This window comes from Perca flavescens, chromosome 16 (assembly GCF_004354835.1).
Source record: "Perca flavescens isolate YP-PL-M2 chromosome 16, PFLA_1.0, whole genome shotgun sequence".
In the NCBI taxonomy this organism is placed as follows: domain Eukaryota; kingdom Metazoa; phylum Chordata; class Actinopteri; order Perciformes; family Percidae; genus Perca; species Perca flavescens.
In genome coordinates this window covers 33,487,034-33,508,872 of record NC_041346.1, presented here as the reverse complement: position 1 = coordinate 33,508,872, position 21,839 = coordinate 33,487,034, and the positions used below count along the sequence as shown (strand labels likewise).

General features: G+C 44.8%; 1 protein-coding gene and 2 long non-coding RNA genes across 3 annotated transcripts in view; 2 read left to right on the top strand and 1 right to left on the bottom strand.

The window, feature by feature from the left end:
• LOC114570738 (molybdopterin synthase catalytic subunit) overlaps window positions 1-21,839 on the bottom strand; it is a 206,226-nt gene that overhangs the window by 63,881 nt on the left and 120,506 nt on the right. The gene's annotated exons all lie outside the window — the stretch shown is intronic.
• Window positions 9,929-10,862, top strand: LOC114570740 (uncharacterized). The gene is made up of 2 exons (XR_003694572.1): window positions 9,929-10,386; window positions 10,697-10,862. It is a non-coding gene; the product is annotated as an uncharacterized LOC114570740 (long non-coding RNA).
• Window positions 17,172-18,276, top strand: LOC114570741 (uncharacterized). Its single transcript, XR_003694573.1, has 3 exons — window positions 17,172-17,545; window positions 17,800-17,862; window positions 18,174-18,276. It is a non-coding gene; the product is annotated as an uncharacterized LOC114570741 (long non-coding RNA).

The window sequence follows — 21,839 nt, the reverse complement described above, 5'->3', positions numbered from 1 at the left end:
TCCAACTCCAGGACCAGACTCTACATGAATATAAAGTCCAGGACCAGGACCAGACTCTACATGAATATAAAGTCCAACTCCAGGACCAGACTACATGAATATAAAGTCCAACTACAGGACCAGACTACATGAATATAAAGTCCAACTCCAGGACCAGACTACATGAATATAAAGTCCAACTCCAGGACCAGATTCTACATGAATATAAAGTCAAACTACAGGACCAGACTACATGAATATAAAGTCCAACTCCAGGACCAGACTACATGAATATAAAGTCCAACTCCAGGACCAGACTACATGAATATAAAGTCCAACTCCAGGACCAGACTCTACATGAATATAAAGTCAAACTACAGAAACACATTAATGGAGACCCACATCATCAGAAAGAGATTTAGTTTATCAGATACCTCTACACAAGGTACAACTAAACATCAGCAGTACGTCTTCTGCAGAAAATGTATGTGAAAGCTGAATGCTGAAAACTGATCCTAAACTGGTTTGCTGGTTTTATTTTGGAGAAAAACAGAGTTTTATGATAAAAAAAAAAAAACAATTTCATGAATTTATACCGTCAACTATTTCCTCAAGTAACAAGAAAAAAATAGATAAACATACACAAATATCCAGTTTATATAAACACCATCTCATTCTAATGAATCAGAACAAAGAAAGAAAATGTTTCTGCATGATGCTGTTAGTGCAAACTCAACACTTCCTGTTTCAAATTAAAAGCCCTCTGGACAGAATCCTTTAGTTTCTATCCAGGCTTTTATTGTGAAACATGTGCAGGGTTCTATCCAGGCTTTTATTCTGAAACATGTGCAGGCCCCCCCCCCCACGGTGCATCAGATGCAGCAGCTGCCATCTTGTGGCGCTGCTACATTACATCACATTGGCCCTCATTGATGAAATGTGCGTACGACCTAAAACAGGCGTATGATGGGCGTACGCCGATTCCTACGCAAAGCTCGGCATTTATCAATGTGAACGTGAGCGTAGGCTGCGAAAAAATCTCACGTCTGCTCTGAACTCGTGTACACAGTGTGGACTTGCGGTGCAGCATATAATCAGTTTACCAGGAGAAGGAGAAGTCATCAGTTGATCACTTATCATCAATGGCAGATCTGGCTCTTTTAGAAGACCTCTATGCGCCGGTCTGCAAGATTGTTTTAGCCTGGGGGGGTTCAGCACAACATCACACAGGAAAACACGGTGCCATAAATGTAGTGATGGAGCCAGATGACGCGATGCCCAGAGACCAAATGGGGGCTATACCGAGGAGACAGGATATTATTCCTCACTTTTAAAAGGTAGCCTATAGCCTAGTGTATTATGTTTGGCAATGATAGGCCTATTCAATACAAGAAACATGACGATGCACAACATTTGTATATATTCTTCATGTTTTTGTTTCTCTTTCTTTGAATGATTTATTTCTGCCATTGACAGAGTTATTTTGGCTTATTTTTCCAGCCCCTCTGCTGCCAGGAGACAGGGTCAGGGTGTTGGTCCAGCCCCTCTGGGTGGTGGTCCAGCCCCTCTGCTGCCAGGAGACAGGGTCAGGGTGTTGGTCCAGCCCCTCTGGGTGGTGGTCCAGCCCCTCTGCTGCCAGGAGACAGGGTCAGGGTGTTGGTCCAGCCCCTCTGGGTGGTGGTCCAGCCCCTCTGCTGTCAGGAGACAGGTTCAGGGTGTTGGTCCAGCCCCTCTGGGTGGTGGTCCAGCCCCTCTGCTGTCAGGAGACAGGGTCGAGGTGGTGGTCCAGGCCCTCTGCTGTCAGGAGACAGGGTCAGGGTGTTGGTCCAGCCCCTCTGCTGTCAGGAGACAGGGTCGAGGTGGTGGTCCAGGCCCTCTGCTGTCAGTAGACAGGGTCAGGGTGTTGGTCCAGCCCCTCTGGGTGGTGGTCCAGCCCCTCTGCTGTCAGGAGACAGGGTCAGGGTGTTGGTCCAGCCCTCTGGGTGGTGGTCCAGCCCTCTGCTGCCAGGAGACAGGGTCAGGGTGTTGGTCCAGCCCTTCTGGGTGGTGGTCCAGCCCCTCTGCTGTCAGGAGACAGGGTCGAGGTGGTGGTCCAGGCCCTCTGCTGTCAGGAGACAGGGTCAGGGTGTTGGTCCAGCCCCTCTGGGTGGTGGTCCAGCCCCTCTGCTGCCAGGAGACAGGGTCAGGGTGTTGGTCCAGCCCTTCTGGGTGGTGGTCCAGCCCCTCTGCTGTCAGGAGACAGGGTCGAGGTGGTGGTCCAGGCCCTCTGCTGTCAAGGAGACAGGGTCAGGGTGTTGGTCCAGCCCCTCTGGGTGGTGGTCCAGCCCCTCTGCTGCCAGGAGACAGGGTCAGGGTGTTGGTCCAGCCCTTCTGGGTGGTGGTCCAGCCCCTCTGCTGTCAGGAGACAGGGTCGAGGTGGTGGTCCAGGCCCTCTGCTGTCAGGAGACAGGGTCAGGGTGTTGGTCCAGCCCCTCTGGGTGGTGGTCCAGCCCTCTGCTGCCAGGAGACAGGGTCAGGGTGTTGGTCCAGCCCTTCTGGGTGGTGGTCCAGCCCTCTGCTGTCAGGAGACAGGGTCGAGGTGGTGGTCCAGGCCCTCTGCTGTCAGGAGACAGGGTCGAGGTGGTGGTCCAGCCCTCTGCTGTCAGGAGACAGGGTCGAGGTGGTGGTCCAGCCCCTCTGCTGTCAGGAGACAGGGTCGGGTGGTGGTCCAGCCCCTCTGCTGTCAGGAGACAGGGTCGAGGTGGTGGTCCAGCCCTCTGCTGTCAGTAGACAGGGTCAGGGTGGTGGTCCAGCCCCTCTGCTGTCAGTAGACAGGGTCAGGGGTGGTGGACCAGCCCCTCTGCTGTCAGTAGACAGGGTCAGGGTGGTGGTCCAGCCCCTCTGCTGTCAGTAGACAGGGTCAGGGTGGTGGTCCAGCCCCTCTGCTGTCAGTAGACAGGGTCAGGGTGGTGGTCCAGCCCCTCTGCTGTCAGGAGACAGGGTCAGGGTGTTGGTCCAGCCCCTCTGGGTGGTGGTCCAGCCCCTCTGCTGCCAGGAGACAGGGTCGAGGTGGTGGTCCAGGCCCTCTGCTGTCAGGAGACAGGGTCAGGGTGTTGGTCCAGCCCCTCTGGGTGGTGGTCCAGCCCCTCTGCTGTCAGGAGACAGGGTCAGGGTGTTGGTCCAGCCCCTCTGGGTGGTGGTCCAGCCCCTCTGCTGCCAGGAGACAGGGTCAGGGTGTTGGTCCAGCCCTTCTGGGTGGTGGTCCAGCCCTCTGCTGTCAGGAGACAGGGTCGAGGTGGTGGTCCAGGCCCTCTGCTGTCAGGAGACAGGGTCAGGGTGTTGGTCCAGCCCCTCTGGGTGGTGGTCCAGCCCCTCTGCTGCCAGGAGACAGGGTCAGGGTGTTGGTCCAGACCCTCTGGGTGGTGGTCCAGCCCCTGCTGTCAGGAGACAGGGTCGAGGTGGTGGTCCAGCCCCTCTGCTGCCAGGAGACAGGGTCAGGGTGTTGGTCCAGCCCTTCTGGGTGGTGGTCCAGCCCCTCTGCTGTCAGGAGACAGGGTCGAGGTGGTGGTCCAGGCCCTCTGCTGTCAGGAGACAGGGTCAGGGTGTTGGTCCAGCCCCTCTGGGTGGTGGTCCAGCCCCTCTGCTGCCAGGAGACAGGGTCAGGGTGTTGGTCCAGCCCTTCTGGGTGGTGGTCCAGCCCCTCTGCTGTCAGGAGACAGGGTCGAGGTGGTGGTCCAGGCCCTCTGCTGTCAGGAGACAGGGTCGAGGTGGTGGTCCAGCCCCTCTGCTGTCAGGAGACAGGGTCGAGGTGGTGGTCCAGCCCCTCTGCTGTCAGGAGACAGGGTCGAGGTGGTGGTCCAGCCCCTCTGCTGTCAGGAGACAGGGTCGAGGTGGTGGTCCAGCCCCTCTGCTGTCAGTAGACAGGGTCAGGGTGGTGGTCCAGCCCCTCTGCTGTCAGTAGACAGGGTCAGGGTGGTGGACCAGCCCCTCTGCTGTCAGTAGACAGGGTCAGGGTGGTGGTCCAGCCCCTCTGCTGTCAGTAGACAGGGTCAGGGTGGTGGTCCAGCCCCTCTGCTGTCAGTAGACAGGGTCAGGGTGGTGGTCCAGCCCCTCTGCTGTCAGGAGACAGGGTCAGGGTGGTGGTCAAGCCCCTCTGCTGTCAGTAGACAGGGTCAGGGTGGTGGTCCAGCACGGGGGGCGGAGGACTCTCCCTCAGTTGTTGCCTCGTTCTGACTCATGAAAAAAAAACACGAGTAAAATAAAAGACACTGCATAAACTCCGCTACCGTGTGTTTATTTAAATATAAGTACACCTACATATGTAGGCCTAAGAGATTGCAATAGAAGCCTGTATATTACTATTAGGACTATAGAATACATGTGTCAAGGATGTATAAATTAAATAAACTTCAGCTGGAGTCTGATTTACTACGGCAACACTGTTGACTGCATCAGCGATCTCTTTCCATTCCTCATTCTTTCTACAGCCTTTAATAACAATAGTTAATACCAGTTTTCAGGCTGCCAGATAGTCCACACGTTAGTGCAAATGAACCAGAGATATCAGGGTTTCAATCTCCACCTCTGAAAAGTGCCGCTTCTCAGCCGGATTACGTCTCGCCATGTCCTAAATTGTAGGGGCGAGGCCTCAAAACCCAGAATATATTGGGGCGTGATATTTAAATGAGGATCGTTTCCAGCCGCCGCATTTATCAATGTACGACCATTCTTACGCTCTGATTGGTGGGATACGAACGTTTCATGAATCCCACGTGAAGCCTGTCGTAAGACGATTTCTGCGCTCATATCTGCGCTGGTTTCTACGTTAGGTTGATAAATGAGGGCCAGTGTGTTTCACAGTTCATCAGACTGGTTTTCTCTGCTCTGAATCTGAGGAAACTTGTTTAGACAGAAAAATAATCATTTTTCAGACAAAATTATAAGAAGCAGCATGTTCAGAGAAAGTTAATATCATATTAATAACACGGAGGAGTTTCTTCAGATAAACTGGATCAGAGGATCATCTGGGTCCACAATCTCTTTCTTCAGACTGCAGCGTGTCTTTTCACTGTTTTGTGAAGTCTTTGAGTTCTTCCTTCATCTTCTTCAAGTCATCAATTACTTTCTGACAGAGATCAGCTGACTGGATGATGGAGTCTGTTAACTCTCTGTCCTCTTCAGGGGTCGAAGTAGATCTGAAGACTTTCTCCATAGCAGACAATACTCCATCACTTCTTCCCAGGTTACACAAAATCCTCTGAAAGTCCTCCATGTCTGTCAGAGTGATTCCAGCCTGATCTCCAGCTGATCTTTTGCTCCAACTTCTCACACGTCTTCTTTATTTCTTCCAGATCATTCTTCAGTGGTTCAATGATCTCCATGAACTCTTTCCCCAGTTCTTCTACTTTCTTTACACTTCCACTCTCTAATATCCCTTTTGTTACATTTGCACCAGCAACAAAAATGGCTGATCCTGCTGCTATTACTATTGTTGCTATTTCCACTGCTCCTACTAGTGCTGCTGCTGCTGCTGCTCCTGCTGCTCCTGCTGCTCCTACTCTTGCAGCTGCTGCTACTCCTGCTGCTCCTACTAATGCTGCTACTGCTCTTGCTGATAATGCTCTTGCTCCTCCTGCTGCTACTGCTCCTAGTGCTACTGCTAGTCCTGCTGCTTCTGGTCCTGCTTCTACTACTGCTGCTTTTCCTGCAAGTATGCCAACCAGCAAGCCAAAGGCTGTGACTTCTAGTACACCAGCTGCTGCTTTTCTGACTCTACCTGTTCTCTCCTGCATCTTTCTGACTTCATCAGGGATCTTCCTAAACTCTCTAACAATAGGTCTTATCCTGTGTTCACTGCTATCAATCTCTCTGATGAATGAAAATGAATGATTTTTAAGTTTGTCCATTAAATCAGGAGAGATGTCTCTGCTCCTTCTTCTTCTTCTTGGTGTTGAAGCCATCTTGAGGTCTCCTGGTCCTCCTGAAGTGTTGAGATCTCCTCTTCAGAGTGATGAAAAAGCTGACTTTAAATCAAACTGTGATCTGATGTGATCAGAAATGTTCTGTGGAGATAGGAAGAGACACACACCATCAGAATAAACACACACTCACACACACACAACACACACACACACACACACACACACACACACACACACACACACACACACACACACACACACACACACACACACACACACACACACACACACAACACACACACACACACACACACACACACACACACACACACACACAAACACAAACACACACATACACACACACACACACACACACACACACACACACACACACACACACACATACACACACACACACACACACACACACACACACACACACACACACACACACACACACACACAACACAAACACAAACACAAACACAGACACATATACACACACACACACACACACACACACACACACAAACACAAACACAGACACACACATACACACACAAACACAGACACAGACACACATACACACACACAAACACACACACACACACACACACACACACACACACACACACACACACAGGTGTCTCCCAGCTCATCTCAGCTCCTCTCTGCAGCAGCTGGGAGGAAACTCTAACTCACCTTTGATTTCTGTAACATTTAAAAAATCACTATTCATTACATTACATTACTTCATTTAGCTGACACTTTTATCCAAAGCGACTTACAATGGCTCTATATGTCAGGGGTAACACACCTCTAGGGGTTACAATTTTTACAATCACTTTGCTACTAATTTCAGAACCTTGATGTCATTTTTCAAAACTCTAACACTTTTTTCAATTGCTTGGATACAATACACATAAACCTAAGATCATTTGTTCATTTAACAAAGATCACCTGTTCAATATGACACAACTTAAAATCAAAGTAACTACTATTTCAAAAAGCAATTCACACATTACATTTCAGATGATTGTCTATTCATTTCATTACAATCATCTAACTATCAATCCATACAACTACTCAAAATAATAAGTAACTGTTGCATTACTCTTAATACATGGTTGTATGGAAACAGACAAACAATATTCCATGTTTAGATCACGAAAGTTTCAAGATAACGAGATTCATTGTCACCAGTTAGCGTGGAGCATGAACCAATCAGAATACAGTATCTATGGATGTAATATTTCATCATCATTCTTTACTGTAATATACTACTGTTTACCAGACACTGTTTCTATGGTCCCATGTACTACCTTTACTGTAATGTACTACTGTTTACAAGACACTGTTTCTATGGTCCCATGTACTACCTTTACTGTAATGTACTACTGTTTACAAGACACTGTTTCTATGGTCCCATGTACTACCTTTACTGTAATGTACTACTGTTTAAGTCAGTCCACCCCTATGTTAAATTCCCATACAGGCAGGCAGATTTTTATGTTTAAAGGCCAGTTATTTCATGGATCCAGGATACTATGCATCCTGATGAAGTTCCCTTGGCCCCCCCACATCATCACATACCCTTCACCATACCCCCACATCATCACATACCCTTCACCACACCCCCACATCATCACATACCCTTCACCATACCCCCACATCATCACATACCCTTCACCACACCCCCACATCATCACATACCCTTCACCATACCCCCCATACATCATCACATACCCTTCACCATACCCCCACATCATCACATACCCTTCACCATACCCCCACATCATCACATACCCTTCACCACACCCCCACATCATCACATACCCTTCACCATACCCCACATCATCACATACCCTTCACCACACACCCCACATCATCACATACCCTTCACCATACCCCCACATCATCACATACCCTTCACCATACCCCCCACATCATCACATACCCTTCACCATACCCCCACATCATCACATACCCTTCACCATACCCCCACATCATCACATACCCTTCACCATACCCCCACATCATCACATACCCTTCACCATACCCCCACATCATCACATACCCTTCACCATACCCCCACATCATCACATACCCTTCACCATACCCCACCACATCATCACATACCCTTCACCATACCCCCCCATCATCACATACCCTTCACCATACCCCCATCATCACATACCCTTCACCATACCCCCACATCATCACATACCCTTCACCATATAGAGATTGGCATGGGGTACTTTCCATAAAATCATCTCTATATGCAAATGAAACCATCTATTAGACTAACTGAAATCAAACCATGCCAATCTCTAGGTATGGTATATATATATATATATATATATATATATATATATATATATATATATATATATATAATATATATATATATATATATATATATATATGTGTGTGTGTATATATATGTATATATATACGTGTGTGTTGTCGCAAAAATGAGAATTTGTTTTCAATCGACTTACCTGGATAAATATATATATATATATATATATATATATATATATATATATATATATATATATATATTAGGACTGTCAATTGATTAAAAAAAAATTAACTAATTAATCGCACAATTTGCTGTAATTAATCGCGATTAATCGCTTTTTTAAATTGAGACTGAAGCATATAATAATGGATATTTAAATGCTAAATCATTTAACTTTGCAAATATGAAGAAAAACCCAAACCAGGAAAGGTTCTGCTAAGTTCTGAATGTTTAATATCTTTCAGAACAACAGCAGCAACAATTTGGCTTATTTAGTCCTGCTGAAGGCTGCTGAAACGGCTAGAAACTGTCCCCGTCCCCGGCTGCTGTCGCCTGCTCTCGTCTACTTTACAGGCGAGGAGCAGTTCATCTCCAACGAGCCGATGGTTCAGTTCATCTCCAACGAGCCGAGAGTTCAGTTCATCTCCAACGAGCCGAGAGTTCAGTTCATCTCCAACGAGCCGAGAGTTCAGTTCATCTCCAACGAGCCGAGAGTTCAGTTCATCTCCAACGAGCCGAGAGTTCAGTTCATCTCCAACGAGCCGAGAGTTCAGTTCATCTCCAACGAGCCGAGAGTTCAGTTCATCTCCAACGAACCGAGAGTTCAGTTCATCTCCAACGAGCCCAGAGTTCAGTTCATCTCTAACGAGCCGAGAGTTCAGTTCATCTCCAACGAGCCCAGAGTTCAGTTCATCTCTAACGAGCCGAGAGTTCAGTTCATCTCCAACGAGCTGAGAGTTTAGTCGCCGGCAGGGCAGTCGGGACTCACCCGGAAATGGCGAGCGCAATGAGGTGACTAGAGTGTCTCGAAATCTGAGTAGAATCTTCTAAACTGACCTTTGTTGATCTGAAATGAAGACAGATTCAGCAACTGCATCACGGCCTATTTCTCTCTTAAAATGTTTCCAGAAACATGTTCCAGTGAACTATTTTAGTACAATATGAGATCGTATTCTGAACGGCCGCCATGACAGTCTGGCTCTCAACATCCGGAGAAAACAAACCCATGTGACGCGTTCGTCCAATCAGCTGCCGGTTTTCATTACTTGGGCAACAATACCGAGTAGCGCCGCCTGCTGTTATGGAGACGTATTACGTTTCTCAGCCACCACATAAAGTAAACAAACACAGCTGCGTTTATTTCGTAATTTTTTTTTTTTTAAATATTAAAAAATTAACGTTAATTTTGACAGCCCTAATATATATATATATATATATTTATATATATATATATATATATATATATATATATATATACTTATACCACATTGGTCTGTAGTATTCTCTCTACTACTGCAGTACTTTTACAGGGATGTATTTACTTGTAGTACCATAATGAAACATGTATCACCTATTTTGTACTACAATATTTAATGATTGTACGAACGATGACCCAGTGAAACTATGGGTAGCTTGTGTGTGGGTGATCTAAAGTAACGTTTCAATGGGATTTCACAATATATTTGTTTTTTGAACCAGTGGTTGTGCAAGTGCAAGACTTCTTTAGAGATATGAATGTGTAACCGATGTGTTCTAACTGTTATATTTCACCAAAAATCCATGTTTGTTGATATTTTGTTATTTATTTTCATATAAATCTGGTTTTGTGTGTATTTATTTTGGGGAGCTTTTATTTTGTTAATTTTATTCTGGCGGTGTGACCAGTTGCCTGTTAGTGATGTCACTTCCTGTATTCTCCTCAGTAGCGGTACGCTATGGTGAGGAGAGGTAAGACAATCTGAGCGCTCTGGTTCAAAGTGACTTAAAACATGTTAAAACCGCTAAGTAGAAGTTCTTACCATACTTTAACTGTCACTAGCTTTGTTCATTGTCATGGTGATATTTGTTTGAATGTGTACATACAGTTTTATTGTGTACGGCACTTTTTGTGTGAGATGCTAGCTCACTTCTCTCAGGCTAGCTTAATGAAGAGCACACGTGTGGATTCTTATGCGCTGGTTCTTTTCTCCCTCTCATTTAAAGGTGTGCTATGTGCGTGTAGGAACCCAGAGCTGCTGTACTGATTTAATTGTGTGTTGTACACAGGTATGTGGGTACTCCTTGTTTTTTGTGATGAAAATGTTATATTTATACATATAGTTTTTTGTTTGTTCATGTTTAAATTCTACATTTATTAATGAAATATAAAAATTGCCGTTGGTATGTGGGGAAATGGTTTTGATTTTATAATGACATTTTGACTATACGATCACATTGAAATGTATTTTGTTACATTATTTTAATAAGAACACTGCACGTGTTTGTCAGTAGCGGTACGCTATGGTGAGGAGAGGTGTGCTATGTGCGTGTAGGAACCCAGAGCTGCTGTACTGATTTAATTGTGTGTTGTACACAGGTATGCAAAATAAAACCCCCGTTCAACTGGCAAAGCAGAAGATGTCTGTCGTCCATTACTACGCATACTGAAATTGAGGGAGTGTCAGGCCAGACCGGCTACAGTGGTGCCGTGACCCGGATCCACACTGCTTCAGGCTGTTTCGCCCGCTGCGTCTGGAGTCGTGGATCAACACCAGTTTGGTCACCAGAGGTTGCTACTTGACACTCATTCATGTTACAAGTTATTTATAGCATTGGAAGAAAAAAAAAAAGAAAAGAAAAAGGGTTTTGAAACTGTTCATTCTGCTTTTGCTGTCTTAAGAGTAAAAGTTGTCGTTTCAACATATTGTATTGTGTATCTAAGTGTACAGATAAAATGACAAATGTTACTGGGGAAATGGCTGAGGACAGTGTAACAGGTGACCGTTTTAGTTTTGCTCTTGGGAGGGGGAGAGCGATCAGTGGGTTGCCCTGTACTCCGTTGCGAGGTGCAAGTAATGTAGACTCACCAGCTTTTAGTTCCACCCGCATACTTGGTCAGGCAGCTAGCCATAGTCAGGGTGATACGCTTTCATATTTCCCAGCCACTAATGATCCAGATTTAAATAGTTTGATAACACATATCGCTCAGCAGGTAGGACAGACTATAAGAGATCAGTTAAAAGGTGAATGTAAAGGGAGCAATGTTAGTGGTGCGCAAGCTCAGAGCAGTGCAGACCAGCCATTCAGTGACTCCACTTACCTCAACTTGACCGGTGCAAAGCTCGTCCTCCAGTCAGATGTGAAAGAGCCTCCCGTCTTCAGAGGAGATGGGTCTGACAAGAACACAGTCTGTGAGTGGGAAGATTTAATGGAAGTGTATCTTCGAAACGTGGCATACCTCTGAAAGAACAGCATTCTGAGATAATGTCTAAATTAATGGGCAAGGCTAAAGACATTGTGAGGATAACTTTGAGAAGCAGCCCATCCATGAAGCCTCAAGAAAAACCAAAAGTCATATATGACATCCTCCGACAACATTTCAGTGAAGTGACATATTCTTGTATGCCTATGGCTGACTTCTACAGCACAGCCCCAGTGACAGGAGAGTCCCCTGTAGAGTACTGGGTTAGGCTGAACAAGGCGGTTGATGCGGCAGAGGAGGGCTTGAAAAGGTTGGGACGGCGCATGGAAGATCCTTGTCAGGAAGTAGCTATGATGTTTGTTAAACACTGCCCAGATCCCACACTTGCCGCTGTTTTCAAGTTTAAAGCACCAGATAAATGGGCAGCCAGTGAGGTTCAAGAGCATATTGATCGCTACCAAATTGAAATGAAAGAAGGGCTCTCCAAATCAAAACGCCTCAGACCAATAGCAGTACACACTCAGGCTCCTACACTTGACGAGTCACCTGTGCAGAAGGACATCACTGTGACCAGACCTACATGCAATGATGATTGTCTGAAAGTGTTAGTAAGCCTTTTTGATCGTGCACTATCACAGAACAACCATTTTGCACAAAAACCTGCCTTCTCTGATCAGATACAGCATAAGTCTTGCAGGGTCTGCCAGTCATCGCAGCACTCCACTCTCGCACACTGCAGGCAGAAACGTCTATGTCTGGCATGTTTCGAGCCAAATCACATAAAGAGAAACTGTCCTAGGCGGCAGCCTGGCCAAGGTCAGATCAGCACCTCCTCCCCCAAAGCCCCCCAGACCTTAAACTAGTTGGCCCGCATTTAGAGAGGGAATGTGTGGGCAAAGGAAAAGACCCTCATCAGTGATATTGAGCAACATTACATAAGAGCATGTGCAGCAGCTCCCACTGGTGCTAACGTAATAGTGCAAAACACACAGAGAGTGGGATCCTATGATGAACTCTTTTACACCTCTGTCACCATAAACAATGTTTTCCAGGTCCAGGGATGCTTGACTCTGGTTCCATGGCCTGCACGCTAAGTGAGCAAGCAGAGCAAAAGATGTTAAATGAGCTCCCAGAACCCATTCCATTGACTCAGGAGGTGGTGTTGGTAGGCTGTGGCGGGTCACTGAGCCGACCCAAGTGCATGTATGAAGTGGAGATGGAACTGTACGGAGGCGTTGCATCGTGCCTGTCCTTGTGGTGCCTGGGCAACGCGACGACCTGATCATCGGCACAAATGTCATCAGATTTCTGATGCACCAGCTCAAAATAACCAGTGACTATTGGCGCCTTGTGTCCAGTGGCAATCTTCTTCCTGAGTGTGAACAGTTTCTCGACCTCATGGCAAATTCATCCAGGTGGAGAGGCAAGGATCTTCCAGACAGAATTGGCACTGTTAAGCTCCAGCAGTCTGTCACCCTGCTGGCGAGACAAGAACATCTAGTCTGGGGAAAATTGCCGAGTAATGTTCCCATGTCACCAGGCAGCACAGTGGTAGTTGAGCCCACCACGTCCAGATCCATGCCTCGTAATATCATGGTGGGGCGGCGTTATCACACCTTTATGGGGCGATAGATGGGTTCCTATGAAAGTCACCAACATGTCAAACAAACCCATCACATTGAAAAGAAACAGTAAACTGGCAGATGTGTCTCCTTGTGTAGCTGTGGAAGATTTTGAGGTTTTCCAGGGCACCAGCCAACCTGAAAGAGACAAGCCAAAGACAAAGCCTGACACTGCCAGATCCACAGACTTAAAACAGCGACTGCAACAGGTTGGGCTCAATGATATCGATGTTGATCAGTGCCATGCTGGTCAAGTAGGCAGACAGAAGCTGGTTGATCTGCTTGAAAGGTACAATGACATTTTCTCCAAACATACACTGGACTGTGGCGAGGCGAAAGGCTTTGTACATCGTATTCGACTCACTGATGAAAGACCTTTCCGCCTTCCCTATCGGCGGGTACCACCAGCCCATTATCAGAAATTGCGACAGGTTCTGTCTGAAATGGAAGAACAGGAGATAATAAGGAAATCAGTGAGTGAATATGCTTCTCCCCTCGTTTTGGTGTGGAAAAAGGATGGCAATTTGAGGCTCTGCACCGACTTCAGGTGGCTGAATGCGAGGACTTTCAAGGATGCGCACCCATTACCACACCAATCAGACTGTCTAGCAGCCCTGGGTGGAAACACCTACTTCAGCACCATGGACTTGACCTCTGGCTTCTACAATATACCGATGGCAGAGGATGACAAGAAGTACACAGCGTTCACGACCCCAGTGGGACTGTATGAGTACAACAGGATGCCACAGGGTCTGTGCAACAGTCCTGCTTCATTCATGAGAATGATGCTCAGCATATTTGGTGATCTGAACTTCAGCAGTCTATTGTGTTACCTTGATGATTTGCTAGTCTTTGCTGCAACTGAAGAAGAGGCTTTGGAGAGACTTGAGGTTGTTTTCCAGCGGCTCAGGCTTAACAACCTTAAACTGAGCCCTAAAAATGCCACTTGTTGAGATCTTCAGTCAAGTTTCTTGGTCACATTATAGATGGCAATGGGTGGCTGTGGACCCAGCAAAAATTGAGGTCATATCTAAAATGTCGAAAGGGACCTGATGGAGGATGATGGCTGTACACCATCAGTAAAGAGGATAAAATCCTTTCTGGGAATGGTGTTCTATTACCAACATTTCATTCCTAACTGTTCTTCGATAGCCAAGTCATTGTTTGCTCTCACTGCTGGACAAAAGAAACGTGAAAAAGTCAGAACAAGTTCCAACACTGGCTCATTTAGGAAGCTCAGACCCTCTGATTGGACAAATGAATGTGACGTGGCTCTCAGTAACCTGAAGGATAGTCTTTTGAACTGTGTTGTTCTCTCACACCCAGATTTTTCTCAGCCTCTCCTTCTGTCCATCGATGCATCTCTAGATGGGTTAGGAGCTGTGTTATCACAAATACCAGCTGGTGAAACCAAAGCACGCCCTATCGCTTTTGCCAGTAAAACCCTGAGCAGTTCTCAAAGGAAATATCCAGCTCATAGGTTAGAATTTCTGGCCCTGAAATGGAGTGTGTGTGAGAAATTCAGCCATTGGCTAAGAGGTCACTCTTTCACAGTATGGACTGATAACAACCCTCTTACCTACATCATGACGAAACCTAAGCTCGATGCTTGTGAGCAGCGCTGGGTGTCCAAACTCGCCCCTTACACGTTCGACCTGAGACACATACCTGGCACCAAGAATGTGGTCGCAGACGCACTCAGCCGCGACCCCTTTGCGAAAACGATCAGTCACAGAGTCATCACAGAACAGTACACTAACCTTCTTGCTGAGGCTGAGGGTGTGAGTCATGATGGCATTCAAGACACCTTCAGGTTAAAGGTTCAGTGTCAACAGGTGAAGAAATCAACCTATAAGGGAATGAAGCTGCAATCTGACTCCTTCAAGTGTCACTGTGATGTTGGGGCTGTTAAAGCTCTCATGGGGGTTCACGACCATTGGGAAGTTGCTGCTGAGACAAGAGCTGTGGAGTTAATTCAGTCTGTTCAGGATCTGTCACCGCCAGGGCAAGACACCCTCCCTATGTTCACATTAGCGGACCTCCAGCGCAGCCAGGAACTAGACCCCTCCATCTCGGTTATCATGCCATTTGTCATACGCGGAAGGCGTCCCTCCAGGCGTGAAAGAGCCAAATGTGACGCAAAAGTGATGGTGCTCATCAAACAGTGGGAGAGATTGAAAGTTCAAAATGGTGTCCTCTACCGGGTTACTAGGGACCACATCAGCAAACAAAAGAGACACCAGTATGTTCTACCTGAGAGCCTCAAAGAAAAAGCATTGCAAGGCATTCATGATGCTGCTGGACATCAAGGGCAGGCAAGGACCCTGCATCTAGCACGGCAGCGGTTCTTTTGGCCTAAGATGGAGTTTGACGTGAAGGAGTATGTCAAGTGCTGTCAAAGGTGCATCCTGGCTAAAACACCAGATCCCTCTGCTCGAGCCCCACTTGAAAGTATCAGAACGTCCGCTCCTATGGAGCTAGTGTGCCTTGACTTTTGAGTGCAGAGGACAGTAAGCAGCACTCAGTGGATGTTCTTGTGGTGACAGACCATTTTACCAAGTTGGCTCATGCTTTCCCATGCACCAATCAAACTGCAAAACAGGTGGCCAAGAAGTTGTGGGACTGTGTTTTCTGTGTGTATGGGTTTCCTGAACGTGTCCACTCTGATCAGGGAGCCAATTTTGAAAGCGAACTCATAGCAGAACTGCTCAGGCTTTCCGGTGTCTCCAAATCCCACACTACCGCATATCACCCCATGGGAAATGGAGGAACCGAGAGGTTCAATCGAACAGCTTGGAAGCATGCTGCGATCCCTTCCCTTAAAGAGAAACATAAGTGGCCTCAACAGATACAGACATTGACATTTGCTTATAATGCGACAGTACATGAAACCACAGGATCGCACCATTCCAGCTTATGTTCGGTCGCATTCCAAGACTCCCTGTGGACGTGATGTTCAAGCAAGTGTTGCATGATCCAGTGGTTGTTGATTACAAAAGCTATGTGAAAACACTAATGTCCCATCTTCATGAAGCAGTCAGAATTGCTCAAACACATGCTGTCAGAGAACAGGATAAACAGGCAAAGGGCTACAACAGGAAGGTGAAAGGCACACATCTGAACATAGGAGATAGAGTACTTGTGGCAAACAAAGGAGAGAGAGGAAAGAAGAAGCTGGCTGACAAATGGAATGCAACAGTGTACACAGTCAAAGACCGAAACTTGCAGACACATACATACAAGCTGGAGGACGGAACAGGCAGCACGAAAGTAGTGCACCGTAATCTCCTCTTGGACATCAGTTTCCTACCTGTGGGGACACCTGAAGAGGAATTGTGTGTTGATGGGTCAGAGGAAAGACTTTGTGCAAATGACTCATTGGACTCGTTAGTGGAGGAGGATTCAGCAAGCAGAACCAGTGCATGGATAATGAATGGATCAGAGGACACACAGAGTCAGGAGACATTGAGTGAAGGGCTGTTGGACCAGTCAAGTCAGAAAGCTTCAGAGTTGGACTATGAAGGGCAGTCTGTGGATCACATCCAGGGCTCTCAATGTGACCAAAGCCACACAGGCAGAGACTTTGATCTGGACAGTTTAGTTGCAGAACCTGCCTCAGACTTACTTTCCACTCAGTCACACTCAGCAGACACAGAGCAGGTAGTCAGGACTCGAGCAGGCAGGGTCAGTAAAAGAGTTGATCGACTCATTGAGTCTATGGTTCAAAAGCCTCTTGGCATCAGGGACTTAGCAGTTTCTGTTCGTAGAAAGTCTCAGTCACTTCTAACGTTGTTTTAGAGGGACAGATATGTTTGTTTACTTTACATGTGTACTTGTGGATATGCATTTGAAGGATGTTGTGATTAATGTAATGTATATTGAGTGTTTAATGTACATTGAAGTGATCAGATGTTTGTATGGTGTAAAAGGCATCATATTAATCTAGGAGGCTTGATCACCCTTGGTTCCCTCTGAGCCGTTACTAGGCAGCTAATACAGCTGATGTCAGAGTTTAGAACTCTTCAGTGAACCCTGGTCAGGTTTTCACACTCAGTGTTCATCTCCCGATGTTGCCATTTGCTTATCCTGAAGGTATGGTTGAATTTTGGTGAAATCTAGGAGGGGTGGATGTAACCGATGTGTTCTAACTGTTATATTTCACCAAAAATCCATGTTTGTTGATATTTTGTTATTTATTTTCATATAAATCTGGTTTTGTGTGTATTTATTTTGGGGAGCTTTTATTTTGTTAATTTTATTCTGGCGGTGTGACCAGTTGCCTGTTAGTGATGTCACTTCCTGTATTCTCCTCAGTAGCGGTACGCTATGGTGAGGAGAGGTAAGACAATCTGAGCGCTCTGGTTCAAAGTGACTTAAAACATGTTAAAACCGCTAAGTAGAAGTTCTTACCATACTTTAACTGTCACTAGCTTTGTTCATTGTCATGGTGATATTTGTTTGAATGTGTACATACAGTTTTATTGTGTACGGCACTTTTTGTGTGAGATGCTAGCTCACTTCTCTCAGGCTAGCTTAATGAAGAGCACACGTGTGGATTCTTATCGCTGGTTCTTTTCTCCCTCTCATTTAAAGGTGTGCTATGTGCGTGTAGGAACCCAGAGCTGCTGTACTGATTTAATTGTGTGTTGTACACAGGTATGTGGGTACTCCCCTTGTTTTTTTGATGAAAATGTTATATTTATACATATAGTTTTTTGTTTGTTCATGTTTAAATTCTACATTTATTAATGAAATATAAAAATTGCCGTTGGTATGTGGGGAAATGGTTTTGATTTTATAATGACATTTTGACTATACGATCACATTGAAATGTATTTTGTTACATTATTTTAATAAGAACACTGCACGTGTTTGTCAGTAGCGGTACGCTATGGTGAGGAGAGGTGTGCTATGTGCGTGTAGGAACCCAGAGCTGCTGTACTGATTTAATTGTGTGTTGTACACAGGTATGCAAAATAAAACCCCCGTTCAACTGGCAAAGCAGAAGATGTCTGTCGTCCATTACTACGCATACTGAAATTGAGGGAGTGTCAGGCCAGACCGGCTACAAATGCACAATCCAATGTTTTGAACATTGGATAGCCTGTGTTACAAGCCTGTGAGCCTGTGATGACTGTTTTGAGTTTTGTGTCTAGAGTTTTGAAAAATCACATCAAGGTTCTGAAATTAGTAGCAAAGTGATTGTAAAAAACTGTAAGTGTCTTGCTAAGGGACACATTGGCACCATCACCAGCCCCTCCCCCTATTCCTTTCAAAAAAGAAAACACTAACTAACCTCACCCAACATGAACAATAATACTGATCTGATATTCAATAATAGTCACAATAAAGATCCTATAGGTTTACTCTGAGTCTGACTATGAGTAACTGTAACTAAAATAACTTGAGGGATCAATAAAGTAATTCTGATTCATATGACTTTAAAATATCAATAAAAACTACCTTAATTACCTTGTACTACTCTGTAAACTGCTGTAACTTAGACAGTATTTAGCAGTATTAGATGTTCTCTGTGTGATGAAGAGATTTAGTGGTTCTTACCTGTTAGAGGAGATGAAGGTGAAGCAGCTCTGAGCACGACCAGTCCTCTCTCTGTCTGTCCTCTGTCTGTCCTCTCTCTGTCTGCCCTATCAGCTTTAAGTAAACTCTGAGTCCTTTCTCTGAAATCACATGATGAGAGAAACCAATCACACAGCAGCAGCATATAAACTAACTGACACTACCTGTGTCACAGTTAGTTCAAGTCAAAGTAAGTCAAAGTAAACTTTAAACAGGAAACACACTGAGCAAAAGACCCACCCAAGAGCATTTAGTGCATCAGTGGCACGGAAAATTTACTTTCAGGGAGAAACCTCGGACAGACACACACACGCACGCACGATCCTTACTAAAGTGTACGTACGGCCAAAAGCCAGGCGTACGCCAAAAAGAATTCTGATTCATAACACCGTGCGCACGCACATCTGTCAACAGTGTTCCCTTTATAAATCACAGATTGACTACAAGTGTGCGTACGTGGATCAGCCTCTTATCGCGCCCTGTACACGCCCATTTTTAGCCATAAATAGTCAATTCAAGGCACCACGGGAATGCTGATCAGTGTATGAATGACACTGGCAGAATCATGCCAAATCATGACGACTGGCAGGGAAAAAGCTAAAAACTTCCCGGACGCTCAGTGTAAGGAAACCTAATCTATAGACTAACTTTATTAATAATATCTTCCAAAACGGCAAGCATTACTAGTTCTCGGGGAAAGCTTCTATATTCCAGACCTATATAAGATTTAACAGAACTACATATTATGTAGCCTACAAACCATCCTTAGGGATAAAGTTGAAGAATATATATAATATTTATATAAAACACTTAGCTGTCTGCTATTTCCTTCTGGAAACAGCCGGTGGCCCCCAGAGTGGCGAGGACCTGTATTTGGACCGGGATGGCACGGTTCCGGTGTGTTGCCCTCTCTACACCCAAACCCAAATCAGTACATAGATCCAAGAGCTCAGCTTTAGAAAATCTAAATCGGCATATGAGCCAGTCATCGTCATGGTCCCTGAAGTCTCTTTCTCTCCTGATTCTTCCATTAGGGGTTAGGCCTCCTGTAGGGCCAGCAGTGCCATCATGCAGCATTACGCACGGGGTTACCGCAGGATTTATATGTTTACAACAATTTGTGATTGTTAACACCTCACCAAAATCACAGCATCAACTAGTGGTACCCCCCCCCCCACCCGAGATACAATTTGAAGATGAAAGTGTAATAGGCAAAAACACTTTTCTTCATGCAGGTTTTGTCACAACCAGTATTAAAGTTTGGATCAATAACGAGGACATTAAGGGAAATGATTGTGTAGCTTGAGCTTAACGGCTCTATCTTCAGACTTTGAAATTTGATGATATATGCACAGTATTAAAGGGGTGATAGAATGCAAAACTGATTTTACCTTGTCATAGTTGAATAATGACAGTTTAGGGGGTAACTAGGACATGCATAGAACCTCTAAATCCCATTGACACCTCTTTTCTCTGAAAAATTTGAAACTGCCTCTGAAAACGGGCGAATCTCAACCACCCTATAGGATAACATGGGACCTTAACGACCCACAGCCCGTCAGACATACATGCCATGCCTAAATGTAATGGCCCAAACATCAGGTAATAGAAATTTAACCTCAGGATTTTCACCAGGACAAGAGCCTGTGCATCTTAAACTCAAGGTGATGATGAAGAGGAGACACAATGTCCTTTCCAGGGACTGCAGCCTGCAGCAGTTTTCATGTCAAATGTTTTTCCCTCAGAATTGTGTTTTTTCATATTTAAAGATTATTTAGTTAGTGATCACTCTTATGGGTACATAACAAAAACAAACTTCCAAATGTATATCAAGTTGTTATGACTCATCTTTGCATGCAAGTCTCATCATTTAAGTTACCAAACGAGAAGAGCAGCTCATGTTCGTCACTTCTGTGTTTTCATAACAGCCTCTGACCTCACAGTGAAAGGTCATGCTTTGTTCAAAAGAATTTAATCTAATTTAATAATGTTTTTGTCATGTCTTTGTTCTTTTCTCTGCTCACCTGATCACTGATACCGAACAATAAACAAAGGTCGTTTCAAGAGAATATTCCTGACTTTATTTATAGTGAGTAAAGCATTGCGTGTTACATGTTTTTGGTTTTACCTGAAGTAAAAACAGCAAATTTCGCTTTTGTTTATAGTCAAATTCAAGTTGTAAAAAGCATAAAATGTTACTTTCTTCACCTACATTAAGTAATGTTTTGACGTGTGACTAAATAAATGATATTAAGGTATATGTAAAAAAAAATAGTTTGAACTGAATCAAACATTTAACTTTAAAAAGAGCTAATAAAATGACCTGAAACAAAATGAGAATGTTTTAATTAGTTTATTCAAAATTAAAAAACTTTACTTGGATATAATAATAATAATAATAATAATAATAATAATAATAATAATAATAATAGGTTTTAATTTTAATAATCTTGAACAAAGTAAAAAAAAATAGGTATGGTCTTTTATATATATACATCATATTTTTGTAATAGTGTAAAAATGGGATATTGGTAGCATTTACCCTCTTCTACCTGGCATGTACCAAGTCATCAGACAGGTGGAAAAAGGGAACTGAGTATACAGGGTCCTCGTGTGAAGAGGGGCCCACAATAACATTGCGTTCACATTTTGGATTGGAGTCTCCTCAGACACAGTGTGACTTTCATTGGCTCACTTTCAGGTTGAAGTGTATTTATTGGTTAAATGTTGATTCTGAGCAGGGTTTCCACAGCTCTGAAGAGGATCAGGTCTTAAATGTAGGCAGGTAAAGTTATTTAGGCAGGAGTTCAGACACTGAACCATTGGCCTAAAACCAAAAATATGGACAAAGGACTTTTTACAAAGTCACTTGATGTCCACATCTCAAATAATTTCCTATCAGTGAAATATAGTAAGGTCTTTGAAGTACACAGTGTAAGATAGTATCAGGAGATGGTATGAAACTGGCACACAAACAGTCTGACCAGTTAGTGCAGATTACAGAAAACTTTTCCATTTTTTCTGATTCTCTGAACTACTTCATGATTAAATCT